Source organism: Mirounga leonina, unplaced genomic scaffold, assembly GCF_011800145.1.
Source record: "Mirounga leonina isolate KUSES-001 unplaced genomic scaffold, KU_Mleo_1.0 Mir_168, whole genome shotgun sequence".
NCBI lineage: Eukaryota > Metazoa > Chordata > Mammalia > Carnivora > Phocidae > Mirounga > Mirounga leonina.
Genome location: NW_023270426.1, coordinates 58132247 through 58145068, shown reverse-complemented (window position 1 = coordinate 58145068; position 12822 = coordinate 58132247). Strand labels below are relative to the sequence as shown.

The 12822-nt window shown below is 39.6% G+C and overlaps 1 protein-coding gene across 9 annotated transcripts in view; it reads left to right on the top strand.

Moving 5' to 3' along the window:
- MEF2C (myocyte enhancer factor 2C) overlaps positions 1–12822 on the top strand; it is a 172686-nt gene that overhangs the window by 3730 nt on the left and 156134 nt on the right. For 8 of the 9 annotated variants that reach the window (XM_035014816.1, XM_035014833.1, XM_035014838.1 and 5 more), the window contains exon 2: positions 12076–12162. The gene's annotated coding sequence lies outside the window, so the exon portion shown is untranslated. The remainder of the gene's footprint in view (positions 1–12075; positions 12163–12822) is intronic. The other variant, XM_035014822.1, reaches the window with a different exon arrangement.

The following is a 12822-nucleotide window of genomic DNA, read 5'->3' as shown; positions in this document are numbered from 1 at the left end:
AACAATCCTGTATTAATATAAGTATCTTGTATTTATTCAAATTATTATTAATTATATTAACATTTTATATTGCTATAATATAATTTGTTGATAATGCTGCACATCATACTGATTCAATCAAGGTCATGAAAATATATTCAAAATAAATATTTTATTCTTCTCTGACCCTCTAGAAAAGAAATCATTTAGGAGATAACTACCATGTTCTGAATTTAAAAGGATTTATTTTAACCCTGAGCTTTAGAGCTGTATTTGCCTGTGAGAAGTGTTTGCTTTAAAACCAAAACAAGCAAATGAATTTTTTAAAAGGGGAGGAACCTAAAACATTAATATAGGATATGGGAGGAAATTGTGGACAGGATTTCCCTGCAAGGAATTGGTCTAGAATAATCTTCAACAGCTCTATGATACCATTTAGCACCTAAATTATACAAAATATCTAAATTTAGGGCGCCTGGGTGGCTCAGTTGGTTAAGCGACTGCCTTCGGCTCAGGTCATGATCCTGGAGTCCCGGGATCGAGTCCCGCATCGGGCTCCCTGCTCGGCAGGGAGTCTGCTTCTCCCTCTGACCCTCCCCCCTCTCATGTGCTGTCTCTCTCTCATTCTCTCTGTCTCAAATAAATAAATAAAATCTTAAAAAATAAATAAATAAAAAATAAAAAAACACAAAATATCTAAATTTACAAATGTATTTGCTTATTCTATTACATTTAGTCCAAATCAACATTATTAATCAGCAAACCACTTAATAATATGCGATAACAGTATGCAAATCAATTGCAAGCAAAATAATCAGTAAATAATATCCATTTCTAATAATTGTGAAAGACAAGGGTGTCAAAGCAAAATGTGCAAAAAATCCTGCATCTCAAAGGGTGTTAGTGAAAGTGAATGACTTTTCTCTCAGCTGCCTTTGAAGGATCTTAAATGTTTTCTCGTTAGAGCTAAAGAGTACTGTCCGAAGAGCACTGAGCAGAAGTAGGCAGCTCTGAGTCGCAATCTCTGTTTCACTGCTCAGTAATTTTGTGACTGGAAACAAGTCATGTAATCTCTGGGAGGACTCTGAAGGGATGTGACTCTTTGCGGGGCTATGCATAACTCAGAGGAAAAGGCAATTCTAGAAGGTGTTTATCCAGTAGAAGGTGTTTCTCTTGCTTCATGTGAGGTCCCAAAAGAATTCTGGACAATATGGGTGGGTTCCGGCCTCCAATAGCCTGCCCTGCCCCCTCCCTACTGTTATAAGAAGCCCACCATATTGGTGGCATTCCAAATAATTAAAACTAACACCAGTTTTTAGCCTGTAAGATGAGTGTGGAAAATAAAATCACTTTACAATACACTACTGACCAGCTAGCCATATTTTTCCTACTTGGGTACCTTGGTAACAAAACATGAAAGGTCTCAACCTTCAAAATTACATTATCACACATAGCTTTGAACTTTTCAGTACACTTTATAAGTCTGAGTTGCCACACACACACAAAAACTTAATAGCCATTTAATGTTTTCAGTTTTATAAAACGGGACATTTTTAAAAATGAAAAAAAAATATTCACCACACTTGCTGCTGTAAGCCTGCTTGAGAACATGTTTGCTCGTGTCAGAAAAATGTTGGAACGAGAAACAGTCTCATCAGAGAACCCCCTTAATCTGAAGGGTTAAAAATATCTGGATCCAAGAGAGGTTAACAGCAACATCTGGCTATGCAGAGGGGTTAAAAGGCTGGGAATACGGATCCCCCTGTTGTCTGGGATGACAATGTCATGAAGGCCCTATATGATTGCTCGGCAGGCAAGAGGTAATTATCAAGCTCATAAGGAATATTTGTATTAATTGGAAGTCTTTTCAGGGAAAAGCCACATTTCTCAGGTGATTGTGAATGGGACTAGTCCTGGTTGCCAGGAATCTAGGCTCAAGCAGCCGGCAGCCACTGAAGCATGAATGTGTTCTCAGCTCAGTTGTCACTAACGGTAGAGGTCGCGGGATCTGAAACCTATTTTACAGGTTTTGCTGAGATACTGGGATCCAAGAGTTCATCCAAGAAAAGATAAGCACTGACCCTCAGTTACGTAAAGATGAAGAACTGTACAGAAATTTGAGAGAATTGGGTCCCCGCATTGCTTAATCAGTCTTCTAATCACAACGGGCAGAATATATGTCGCATGTCCTTTTTGATTGTTTACAGTATGAGCCAAGACAAGCAATGGAAAGATTCATATCACTCTGATCTCTCATTGTTACTATTTTGAAAAGAGTTCACTAATTTAGAAGTTCCATAAAACTTACCATTAGTTGAGAGCGTGGGAACGAATAATGTAGCAAATGTCAGGTTAAGGAATTAGAAGTCTTCGCAGATCTTATGATCACCCTTACCCTAAGGCAGTGGCTTGCAAGCAAAATCTTATGATCACCCTTTACCCTAAGGCTGTGGCTTGCAAGCAAACTATACGTAAGAAACACCCAAGGAGCTAGTTACAATGCAGATTCCTGAGGTTGTTGCTCAGGAGATCTGAGATGGGGCCTAAGAATCTGAGTGAATCTGAAGGCCTCTGATAAACTGTTCTCTGTGCTAGATTGTTCAGTCCTCACTAGAGCCTCTTCTCTTCTTCAAGAGGGTCGGTTCTCTTGCTTTGCAGTAGCAAGAAAACCAGCACCCTTGGGCGCCGGGGTGGCTCAGTCGGTTGGGTGACTGCCTTCAGCTCAGGTCATGATCCTGGAGTCCCGGGATCGAGTCCCGCATCGGGCTCCCTGCTCAGTGGGGAGTCTGCTTCTCTCTCTGACCCTCCCCCCTCTCATGTGCTCTCTCTCTCAAATAAATAAATAAAATCTTAAAAAAAAAAAAAGAAAGAAAGAAAACCAGCACCCAGCGATCTCAGGCCCTAGGAGACCAAAGGAAGCCTATGGATACAGCTACAGAAGTTCTAGGGTCCATTTTTATTTATTGTTAGATATACTTGCACTTAAATAGTTTTAATTATTTCTATGTAGATGGGCAAATGGTAAGGTTCACCCAACACTAGAGATGAGCGAAAAATCATTCTCAAGTTCTACTTGAGTTTCAGGCACTGAGTAAAACAGCTTTAAATATGAACAATGGCTTGAATTGACTCTTCAGAAAAGTCATTAGAAAATAGTGCAGAGAGTGCTTGTTACGAGAAGTATATATGCATATACATTCAAGTTTTAGAATACTCAATTGATCATCACTGACCCAGGGAGTTTAGAAGGCTATGGCCCAGCAATAACATAGAGGAAACCACAGGCTTTATTCTCCTGTGCGCAAGTTGTTTTGTAGCCATAGGCAACCCAAACTAGAGTCTCACAGCTACCAAAGGGTGAGGTGAGAATGTGTGGAACAGGTGTAGATGGATGAACATAAATCCTTCGAAAATAGATAAACAACACAAGCACATGCCTTATTCACTGTGAGTTAATCACTGTTGTAATCAGTAATAATAGTGATTAATAACAAAAAAATCATAGAAACTCTTCTATGACCATATTATCTGTAGCACACATCAATTGTTCAGAAATAAGCTCCCTTGTTAGCAGTATTTTATTTTGAAGTGATTCAAATAAATAGAAAATTATTAATATCTTACGGTTCTGAAACAGAAAGTGTAACTTTCCAAAGCATGAAAAAAAAATCTAATTGTGAATAACCAGTTGTGTGTGTGTGTGTGTGTGTGTTTATGGTTGTACTGACTTTATAACTGAAAATAAAAAATTTACAACTGAAAATGAGAAGATGAAGCAGAAAAGATGAAGGAAGAAAGAAGGAAAAAAGAGAAGGAAATGGAAAAGACAGGACTAAATCTATTGATTAGCTATTTCACTATTGCTAAAGGGGTCAAAAGGCATAAGAAAATTGTAGAATGTTTTCTCCTTACCCTTCTTTAAGTAGCATTCAAAATCTTTTACTTAGAATCATATTTCTTCATCTCTGAATTTCTTCAGAATATATTATAAAGTACATTGCATTTGATATGGATGCTCCAGATTTACAGGTTTAATGCCATACAAAGTTGGGAGATATTTGATTTACGTGCCCCATCTTTGCACAAAGGAAGATGCTTTATCTGTGATTTCAGAGAGGTGATAAAGGACAGAATGCATTTTTCCCTCCAACCCTGAACCTCTCTCCAACCCTTCCAAATTCTATCCTTCATCCAGGAAGCAATACACATGCTCGTCACAGGGCTCTTAGATCTCCTTCAAGACAGTTCTGGAGAAATAATCACTAATTACACCTCTGATGGCTTTTCGAGGCAGAAGGGAGTTCACACAGGGTGAGACCACGTGACAACATGGTAGCTATGGCACAAGGGACATGCATCCACTGGGTGCCCCCTATGCAAGACGGGAATAGAAAAAGAGACTGGAACAACGGGTACTAAAGTGTTATTATATTTAAAAAAAAATAAGTAGACAAATTTTCAAGGAGCATAATGATACTTGGCTGATAGAGAGTTCATCTTCCAATCACAACCTCTTCAAAAATAATAAAGTTTCTTCTTCAAGTAAGAGCCAGGCTTCCCACTTACTAGCACCCAGGGCTCACTTACACGTCGGCCAAGTGGGAGGGACCTGAGACACGCTCAAAGTCTCCTCCCTGAAGCATCTCCCGATCAGCAGAACAGGGAATTTATGGAAGTTGTGTAATCGTAGATACTCCTTTGGAGTATGAACTCCTTTCAGAGAACTTCTGAAGAGAAGTTCACTTAAAGGAGTAACACATTGATACTGCATCATGAAGTAAACGGTTGGAGTGGTGGGCTCCTCTGATAGAACATAGTCCAAGAGAATTCTGGAATATAAAGAGGCTGCTGAGGAATGAAAGGACCTTGTGGGTCACATCAGTGAAAGGCTGTGAGGAGACAGAGACACTCAATAAAGAGCTTTTATTGATTTTTAAAATTGCTGCTGGGTGAGTGGAGCATGCCAGAGTGAACGAAGGACAAGCTGAAGGTGAGTCTAGGGAGGCTGGTGATACAAAGACAAGCTTCAGCAACCTTACAGTTTTGCCTATACTGCACAGATAATATTGATTTAAAAAGACTTAAAAACTCAGATTTAATAAAAAGCCACTAATTCTTTATATTTATGCGAAGGTTCCTTAAATTTAAGTGTAAGATTATGTAATCAATGAGCAATTTAGAAGATGTCTGCCATAACCAAAAAATAAGATCTTGGAGCCTTATTCTAAGCAAATGGATATATAATTACTTTCATAAGTCTGATAAAATCAAATATGAACACACACAAAAAAATGTTTCTCTGAAAAGAATATGGAACACTGACAAGGATAATATAAATTGGCAATCCCAGAATGTAAGACTTCTTGGTATAATATACATTGGTTTAATCAACATATTATCCTAAATATTTTATATTTATTTCAAATATAAAAAGTTCTATTATGAAATAAAAACTGCTTTGAAGCATGAAAGCTGATAGAAAAGGAAACAACTTCTAAACTATTGTTAGATAAATGAGACATCGAGATATTTTCCAGGAACATGGGGCAGTCCTTGAAAGTGGAATAGTATAATACTGGCGAACATTTACTGAGCATTCTCTACATGCCACTAGGTGAATATAGAAGTACAATCTCATGTGCTCCTCTCAGGAAAATCATCATCCTATGTAGGTCCTGCCACGTTCTCTATTTTCTAACAAGGACATTTTGAAAATTAAGGTCAAATGGTTATTAAGTCTGAGCCTGGATTCTAATCCAGCATCTCTGATTTACCCTTCCCTGCCCCTTGTACGTTCCTTGCAAAGGTATTTCCCATGATGTTCATATATGATATGTAACTCCTAATTGATGAAACTAGCTTTTTAAAAATTTTATGATGTTACTTGCCAAAATGTCTCCTTAAAGGCTACACGTTCACATCAGGAGTACCCTTGAAATTCTCCTTTTGTATCTGCAATTAGTGTCAATTTATAAGCCTGATACCAAATAATCTGCTGCTTTATAATCACATCATAGTTTCCATCAAGCACCTTGTTCACTACATTTGGTTTGGCTTTAGTTTCACCAACAAATTCATCCTTAATGATAATGATTTGCCAACAATCAAACTGTTAAAACTGAATAGCAAATTCCTGAGGAGATTTCTATAGAGACCTGTGCAAAGACATTATTACCGAAATAAGCAAATAACCTCCTAAGCTGTCTACCCTGAAGAGGATGACACGTGGTTAGACATGTATTTCTAAAATATTTTCTGGTGGGGGGGAAATATTGATTACATCACCTCCTGATCTCATCATCCCTATAAGTGAGCAAAGGTTATGAGTCTAAGGAAGCAATGCAGCATCATATCTAAGGGCATCACCAGAAACAAACAAACCTAGCTTCATGTCTTTTGTCTGGCACCTAGGGGCTAATAGACCCTGGTCAAGTAATGTCACCTCTCTAAGCTTTAGTTTTTAAAATCTGTAAAATGAAGAGAATTGTAGTTCCTGTCTGAAAGGTTGTAGTTTGGATAAAAAGAAAAAAAGTTTATAAAGCAGTTGATACAATTAAATTAATTAAAGCAGTTAACACAAGACTAACAAATAGTGAGTGGCTATTAAATATTATGCACTTTAAAATTTATTTATTTCAACTCTCATTCTAATAAGGTAGTATTATTTTTGCACATATACTACAAATATCTTTGTATTATATATATGAATATTATTCACATAGAAATATCTAACTACAAAGTTAGTAAAAAAAAAAAATCACTTATAGAAAATCAGACTTCCTTGGTTTGGGTCTTTGACTCAGTGAACTAGTATATAATGATAAATCAAAGCAGTTTTAGTGCCTGATTTAAATTTAAGAGTTTTACTATATTTTACTTTTAATTCTCACCATATTCCAAAACAATTTAGAGAAACTTCATCCCAAGCAATGAAAATCAATTCTCTCTTTTCCTGGTAAATTAGAATATGGATATAATTACTTATCTCCTTGTTTTCAGATTTAGTGTGTATGGGAAACATATAAATCGATGCATGATCTTGCCTTCCTGAAAAAATAAAATTTGTATTATTTTCCTTGGTTTATAATTTTAGGTCATAAATAAAATATTTAGAAGTAATTTTGTAAATTCTCAACTAAGTAAAATACCATAATTGGAAAATTACCTAGAGAGATAAAGAAAACAAGGTACATTTTGCACTGTGGTGGCTTTATTCTCTCCTTTCTAGATTTGTCTTATTTTGGTGTTCTTAATGAGGAGAGATAGCAGGAATAGGAATACCAGATATAAATTGTTTGTTAACACTTTGAGTCCATTTCTTCCTATAATACATATTTACACGAACTGAAATCAATAGAACACACATCCCAAGTGGGACTTTATTAAAACCAAAAATGCAAAATGTCTATGGCTTCTATTTTGCAAGAAGCAAAACACAGTCCCCTAGACATAGTTGTAATGTTGATCATGCATCCAACAGAGAACAATGTCTAGGTCCCTCTTGAACAGAATGCTCCATTAGGCATTCCATGGGCTCCCCCTTCCCGGCAGGCCTTGGCCCAGCCCCGTTGCCATAGATGGCCATCAGACATTTGGAATGACATCAGGAGATAATCTGAGTAGGCTCTGCCCTAAAGAATTCAGGCTAGCAGGAGACTGAAGATATCAATGTCTTCTTGGCTGACAACAGCATTCCAAAGGTCAACCAGGGTGAAAGAGGATGGACTTGGAGTTTCCAGTGCCTTTTCAACAACCAAGCAGCTAACAAGTATAAAGAAGCATCCCTCAAGACAAAAAAATAATAAATTAAGACAAAATGAAAGTCTGGAAGTACACTAGATACGCCATGCCTGTGAAAGGGAAATAAGACAACCTACATCCATTCGGTCAGGGAATTTTAGGATTAAAGAGATCACTACCTCTTAAAAATAAAACTCACAAACAGTTCTCATCCTGAACCAATTCCCATCCCTCTGACAATCTACTTCTCCAACTTTTTCTGCTGTGTCAGCCCCTCTATGGGTGAATATGGAACTTAATGGTGTAGAAGTAGAAATTCTTTGCAGAAGAATAAGAATGTCTTTTACTACAGTTTACCATTTCCCAGCCCTGTGCTTTATGTTGGGTGGCTCATTTAATCCCCATAACAAAGTTTTAAGAGTAGCACTTTATGTTCCACATTTTACAGATGAGGAAACTGAGGCAAAGGGAGGTTCCATAACTTGTACCTAATAGTATCTGTATCGAATTTGGAAAAGATTATGCTTTACTAACAATTCTCACCTTATATAACATTTTTCTTCCCTGACCTTAAGAGTGCTTTTCAAGCTCTTATTTTAGAAGGATAATTCCATTTCCTCAGATTTTTTTAAGTATAAATAAGAACAATGTTATCCCAACCACTCTCTCTAAGAAGACATGATATGAATCTATGAAGCTACCAATAATACATTTTTAGTTTGGGAGACAGTGTTATTTTCCTACACACCTTACTCTTTACTAGAATTTCTTCCTAGAAGAATGCTTAGAAGTATTTTCTCTTGTAAAAGGGTACTCCTGGTCAAAAATCTTCTGTCAGGTCACCTTTCTGTAGGGTTAATTTACCTAGTCAACCCCAGGCAAGGTGCCCTGGTCTGGCACAAAGTGCAGTAAATAGACCCTGCCTGGTGACCTTAACTTCTTTCTAAATTTATGGCATGATTTAGGGGTGCATCTGTTAATTTCTCTGGGCCCCACTTGCCTTCCCTGTAAAAAAATTAGGTGCTTGTGTTAAATGTTCCCTAAGACCTCTTTCAGCAAGAAGATACAGAAATTCTGACTTTAAAACTTTCCACACTAGTGCCAGGAAATGCAAATGCCAAGAGTGTCCTAAAATTTGGCTGGTATCATAAAGCAGATTCTTTCTTTCTTTTTTTTAACCAGCATTCATTTAAAACTCTAGAGCAGCACATTCCAATAGAACTTTATGCAATGATGGCAATGTTCAACATCTCGCAGTCAAATAAGGTAGCCACTAGCCGCCTGTGGCTATTGAGCACTTGAAATGTGGCCCGTATAACTGGGGAACTGAATTTTGAATTTTATGTAATTCTAATAAGCTTAAACTTAAAAAGCCACAGGCGGCTAGCGGCTACCATATTGGTGGCAGCTTATAGCTTCAAGGGCACGACAACAGAAACACTCTACACCTTTGATTTATTTCAGCCGAGTACCTTACAATGTCTTTGGAGCATTGATCTTTCCACCACTCTTGGGGCCCTTGGTACAGCTCCACAGACAGATCAAAGAACAGCCCAGGCATTTGCATTTCGTGGTGGCATTTTTGCAAGAGACCCCGGTACTGTTCTCACGTGCCAGCAAATAAAGGGGATGGAAAGGGAAAGGAAGTTTGGGGGGGGTTGTGTCTTTTCTCCCTCGTCTCCCATTTGTCGTGTAGCTTGTGGCCTCTCCCTAGCCAAGACGCGCACCTATCCACCGAGGCAGCTTAACTACCAGACCCAGAAGTTGGCTGTTAGTTTTTTAAATAATCGTGTGGACCCTGAGAGATTGGGCTGTAAAATCCAGCTCCAGGACCGCGTCCCTTCCTATTGGCTTGTCAGGTGAAAAACAGGGCTGACTGGCGGGACAGGGGCGGCGGCCGGACCTGCGCCCGCCACTCTTTCTCCCCCAGGCGCGCAAACCGCTCAGAGCCCGGGCGGCTGCCAGGGCCGCCGGACGCCGACCGCGTGCCAGCGCTTTGTGCCCCGCGCGTAGCTGGGTTCCCTGGGCGCCTCGCTCGGAACTCATCCCCAGCCCTCTGGGGTCGTCGTTCGCCAGCCTCGGGGAAATATCCCCCGGATGCCCAAACCAGACGAGCAGGGCAACTCCCCGCCACCGCCACCGAGCGTTTCCAGGGCCCACCCACCACCGTTGCGCCCTCCTCCCATTCTCCACAGCCCAGCACGCGGCCCCTTCGCCAAACCACCAGCCGCTTCCCCCTCGCCCCCGAGCCGGGACATCCCCCTCAAGACCCAAGCCGGCCCACTCCCCGCCAAGACAGCCCGCCCCCACCCTCGGCGCGCCCGGGCCCACAGGCCCCCGGGGGGCCCCGAGCCCGCCTCCTCCTCGCCCGTGGCGCACGCACGTGGCGCACTCACCCCCTACTAGCTGCCTCCGAGCTCTAGAAACGCTCCCGGGAGGGAGCCCCCGCCCCCTCGGCTCCGACCGCTCTGAGGAAAGTGGGTGGGGGGAAGCGGAGACGGGCTGAGAAGGAATAGGTAGGTCGGTCCGCTCTGAGGAAAGTGGGTGGGGGGAAGCGGAGACGGGCAGAGAAAGGAGTACATAGGTGGAGAGCGGTGTTGGAGGGGACGACCGGCAATAATTGGATGGCGTTGCGGCTGTTGCGCCTCTGTGAACGCCCAGCCAGCGCGGATTCACTTTCCACACAAATCACCCGGAGCGATTGTTGCAGCCTGCAATCAATAACTCAGCGGAGTAAGCTGCTGAAACCAGAGGCGTCCCCTGTCTGGGTCTTTAAGAGGCCGTCCGAACTGAATTCCAGCCCTCGGCTTCCCAGACAAAGAAGGGGGCACCCAAACGCAGGACGAGATTTTTAACCCCCACCCCCAACCCCGATCCCGGGTAAAGATCTTTAAAAATTAAAGGGCACACACATAGAGAGGTTTCTAGAAAAAAACAGTTAAAAGGGGAAGTGTGACAACCCATTCTTTGAATTGAAGGTTTCTGTGATATTTCGAGAAATGGGATGGAATGAATGTTCCAGTGAACATTTAACGATTTTGTAAGTGAAGGTAAAGTCCATTAAATTTAGCCATGCATATGGATACTTTTAATCAGCCACACATTTGCAAGGAAATTACTGATCTAGCCTTATTTGGGCATACTCATCCAGGAAAAGGAAGAAATGTATCATAATTTGTAGTGGCATTGTTAAAAGCCTTAGCATATCTTTCAGACATTATTCCATGAAGATTGCATTTCTGTAAGGTGAAAAGGCCCTGGGAGATGTGTATTATGATTCACACTTAGCAGACTGTAAAACCAAGCAGAGCTGGGAGAAAGGGTATTCACCAGGTCAACAGATACTCACTACCAGTCACTAAGTTTAAACTCACTCACTGTGGGCCTGAGCCTAAAAGACTCTCAGCTAACACCCCTAAAATAAAAGTGGCCAGAATTCATTTCTCCTTGCCTGAAGCAATTTAAAAATAAAAATAAATCTTAAGAATGTCAACCCAAATATAGAGGCTTTATAAATCTTAATGAGTCTTCACTATGAAAAGCCTTCTTGCTAATACAAATGGGTCAATGGAACCATCATGGTCTGATATGTCTCACGGTTGGGAGGAGTAGACTCATTTTGAAGCCAGGGAAAAGTTCATTTGTGTGCTTGGAGTCATAGAAAGCTAGTTTCAAACAGAGATTAGAACACAGGAGCATTTGTCTGTGCTCAGTATAGTTAAACGCTGCTGGGAAGCATAAGGTATTATTGGTAATAGAATTCATAAAGGGTACTGAATCCACACCACTAATCCCGAAGTTTTTATAACTGGCCTTTAGGCAACATACACAATAAGCCCTTTCAGCAACTTCAGTTGCAGCTTCATTATCCCTACTTGACAAATTTTGTTAGCTTGGGATATGGTAGATTTGACTTTCTCCTTTGTAATTCTTAATCAGATACAAAATTAAAGGTACAAAAAATAAAGATAAATATAGGCTCTTTAGATATGAGATAAAGGATATGATTAAACCTTGGCTTGGAATAACAAATCCTTTGCATATTGCAGATTCTCAATCACAAGCAGTCCATATGGTGTATACTGTGCATAGGCTAAAGCTGTACCTAAAGAATTTTTGAAATTTAGATATTTGGCACTATTTATTTTAAAGGCTATAAGTATTTTCACAATTAATGATCATTTTAATTATTTTGTATTTAGCATACATTCGTTTTAAAATCAGAATTAATACTGATGTTACTTCAGATTAGAAGTTTTAGAAATAAATTTATTTGAATGTACTTTAATATCAGCTTTCTTTAAAAAAAAAAAAATGTTTTTAACTGTGTACCTTGTTGTACTTACACATTTTAAGGTGCCAAAGAAGAGTTGAAAACTGTGAAGTAACTTCTATGAAGAGATGAAGTAAAGAATGGAAGGCAAATGACTGTATGTGTATGTGGTGAGTGCTTAACATTTGTTATATCATTTACCACCAAGCTAATTCATAAAGGTAAAACTGCCAAACTCCTTGTCATTAGGTATCTATAATGTAGACACATAAAAGTGATAAAGTGTGATGCAACCATTATATACTTTATATTATAAGCAATACCATGCCATTTTGCTTAAAGCTCATGGGTCACTTTTCAGGGCCTACCTTTGCAAGTCTCTTTTACAATTAATCCATTTCAGGGTAAGTTAATGTATGTCATCTCTACTGTAACTATAAAAAGATACAACATTTTTAATGCTACTGGAATTTGTATCTTACTACTTTCTATATTTTTCTGAACTTCTACGTTCAATTATGTTTGTGTTGAAAGTATTCTGGCTGAAGAACAAATACTATACAGTTGAATAATCTTGAGGGGTAGATTAATCTATAGCCTCTCTTCATCTTAGGGTGGGTTGCTGTGGCAACCGCCCCAGCTTACTTTAAAATAATTTTTTAAAGCTCACTTCAAGAGCTACACCCAGCGTGGGCCAAGCTTAAAAGCAGGCATACCCAGTGAACAGGGTTTTAGTAGACTGCTGATTTAATGTAGGGAAGTAGTAAAGAGAGGAGGGTGGAGTAAGATGGTACACAACCTTGAACAGAAATTAGAAATTAGCTTTCCTT